Genomic DNA, 3,487 nt, shown 5'->3' on the forward strand with positions numbered 1-3,487 from the left:
TTCCACCTCGCACATCAATTTTGGTGTGGGCCCCCAAGTATTTTTCACAACGTGGATTGGTGTTGCTGGCATACAAAATGACTTCTCAACAGCAAACACTCCATTTTTTAGGATCCACACACTCGCATGCCAAAAATCTGTCCCTAGTTACAGTTTCAAAGGCAAGTGTATGCTTCCTTAACACATGCTTTTTTAAATTTTTCACGTTTAATTTCAGTTGACAGTGTGGACAAGTTACAGTTCTCCGCTTGCCAGTGGAGATTACTGGTTGCTGTTGAGGGTCTTCAGGGGCTAGCGTTGTCTGTGTCGGGCCCTGTGGAAGATGTGGAGGGGCGACAGTGGCCTGTGGAGGATCTGGAGGGGCGACATTGGCCTGTGGAAGATCTGGAGGGGCGACACTGGCCTGTGGAGGATCTGGAGGGGCGACACTGGCCTGTGGAGGATGTGGAGGGGCGACATTGGCCTGTGGAGGATGTGGAGGGGCGACACTGGCCTGTGGAGGATCTGGAGGGGCGACAGTGGCCTGTGGAGGATCTGGAGGGGCGACAGTGGCCTGTGGAGGATCTGGAGGGGCGACAGTGGCCTTTGGAGGATCTGCAGGGTCCATGGTATGATCATGGTCCATTAGGTGCTTCAGAAATTGAGCCCTGTTAATAATTGTTATTTGGCAATTCAAGCAGTGAAAGTGAGTTGTCTTTCGACAACCCAATCCACATTTGATGATGGTGAACTCTGAAAGAGGTAAAATTATAAAATGTAATGAAATAACTTACACTATGACTTAGGGGTAAATGTCAATAATTAATTAATCACAGTGTATTCAATACCTACATTTCAAAAGTAATACCATTGTGCCTGACTGAGGCATGACCCTTAATCTGGTAGTCCACTTGGCATTTGGAAGATGCCCTGTACCTGCAGAACGGACATGACAGGTCGCTGCTGGACTTGGGGAGGTACTCCCCACGTATAATTGTAATTGTAATAAAGAAAAAACATTATTACAAAGTCACAAAATACTGCCTTTTCATTAATTGTTTTTGTTGTCAACGGATTAGTTTTATTACAGTGCATATACCACCGAATGCAATCTGATATTAGTACATCAGTTTAAATATAAGTCCAGTTTTGGATGAGCCAGACCAATTGTGGGTGGGCCTTAATTCAAAAACGTTATGATGTTAAACCTAATACAAATGACTGACTAATATACTGTTATACTTTATGTGCTTGCATAATAGATATTTTAATAGCTTGATGCTCTTTAAATACAGTATGTTGTTGCATTGTAAACTGTTTCAGTGTAAAGGAAGGACCTTAAATAGGTTGTTGCATTGTAGAAAGTTTTGGTGCAAAGAACGGACCATCGGCGATCGCTCTCCTTGGTTCTGACCAAAGAAGAGCGCTTGGCATCTCTGTTACGCACCATACATGCCTGCACTAGCGCAACTCTCAATAGACCTAAGGCTTAGACTATAACAGTGGTCAGCCATCTAATAATTCCACAAAATATAGTTTAGTTCTGTACATAACATGAGGCAGAATATTTCACAATTCTGTTTAACTGTTTAAAGTTTTCAACCACACTGCCCAACACTTTGAATCAACGATAACGCCTGCCATGTAAAACAAGACCGAAGTTATTTCCTACCGAGGCAAGCTGTTACTTTAGTGTAATAATTCATGTTATAAACATGTTAAGAAACTAATCACATTAACAAGCCCTAAAGCATCATTGGCCATAAAAAGAGAAAACCACGGGGGAACAAACAACTTGACAACAGTAACAGCTGAAATAGAAACGCGGTCCTACACAATAAAACTCGCTAAAGCATGATAATAATTTCCACACTTTCAGATTACTTGGAGCTAGCATAGACAGGTAAAGAAGGACGCTTGGAGCTGACCATCCAATCCGAACCTCAGCCTGCTCAACTTGTGCAGAAAACATTAGTTTTTGAAACTATAAAAGTCACACTTACTTATGTATTATTGAAAAAGGGCTGTCCGATTACCGCTAAATTCACTCTGATATTACGATAAATGACAGGGTCTAATGCTGGAGAGGGGCGGAGTTTAGCCGTGCTAGTCCTGGGTCAATCAACGACTGTAACATCCCCACTAACACAGAACGTTTAGGGAACGTTAGGGAACGTTAGTTTTTGGTTCTCTAAAGGTTAGTTCGAACCAAACCAAAAACTAACGTTTAGGGAACGTTCCCTCCTGGTTATAACGTTCCCTAAACGTTAAGAAAACCAACCAACCGTAACGTTCCCCTGCGGTTGCACCGTACCTTCACACAACGTTCCCGCTTGGTTATTTTTGGTTGCTTTTGGTTGTTCTGAGTATTTGAATTAGCACAAAGGTTTGCTGTCACTCGATTTAAATTCACCCAAAAAATATTGTAGCCTACTTGTACAATCTAAGTGAAATATACTGCATAGCAAGATCTATTCATTTTAAGGCTGATATCAATTTAGCTTGAAACAGTACGTTTGTGCTAGAATTTCTTTTATAACTGTATTAGTTAAACTACTTAAAAAACAAGAATCTATCAATAGAACGATTTTCACAACTAAGAAAATTCCCTTCTTTAATTTAGTTTGCAAACCGAACCGTTCCACCCCCTACCCAGTAGGGGAGCCTCTGCTCTGAGGAGACCGACTCCGCGTTAAGCGAAGAAGACAAAACCACGCTCAGACCGACCATGCTGCACGACTTGGAAAGCTCACGAAAAGGTATACGAAGTACTTTACAGTTTAATGATGTTGTGGTTGTAATGGGAGGGTTTGTGGTTTAACATTTAAGTATTTCCCTCGAACGGCTTTGTTATATTCCGGTTCGGATCAGGTTGACCAAAAATAAAAGTTTGGCTGAAGTAAACAACTTACTTTAGCTTACGTTTTCTACGTCGTCCGCTATCTTGCTAGCTATGCTAGTCATGCACTGAGCTGCTCCAAATCTTTTCTTTTTAGTAAACTGTTTGTACACAAACCATTTTCTCAATGCTGAGTTTATGTGTTGAGCCCCAGGCGAGACTTGGAGTAAAGTCTCATGCTGTATCGAGCCTTCTTAGTGTTTTAAAAATGTTGATTTGGATGCTATCATAGAAGGCCCCTAGCCCTCCCATTCAAAAAGGCGGGGCCGGAGTTGGGCTTTAGATGGAGTGATTACGTCTTTCACTTTGCTTGCTGCTTTGCACGACGTGTCTGCGTTGTTGCATTGTATGTTTTGTGTCATCGATTTAACATGCTTGCGTTTTTGTTACAATAAGATCATTTTTTCCGGTCCTTTTTTTAATTAGTTGTAGTGTGAAGTACATAAGTAAAGCCAGTACAATCAAAGTCCTTTTTAGGCAGGTCGACCTGCGGCCATCTTGCAATTCAGGCAGTTATCAGCAAGCTGAGTGAGGGATACAGCAAGGGATGTAATATGTGTATGCTACACAGCTGCAGTACTGGCTTTACTGATTGTCTAAACGTAACAG

Source organism: Etheostoma cragini, chromosome 11 (assembly GCF_013103735.1).
Source record: "Etheostoma cragini isolate CJK2018 chromosome 11, CSU_Ecrag_1.0, whole genome shotgun sequence".
NCBI lineage: Eukaryota > Metazoa > Chordata > Actinopteri > Perciformes > Percidae > Etheostoma > Etheostoma cragini.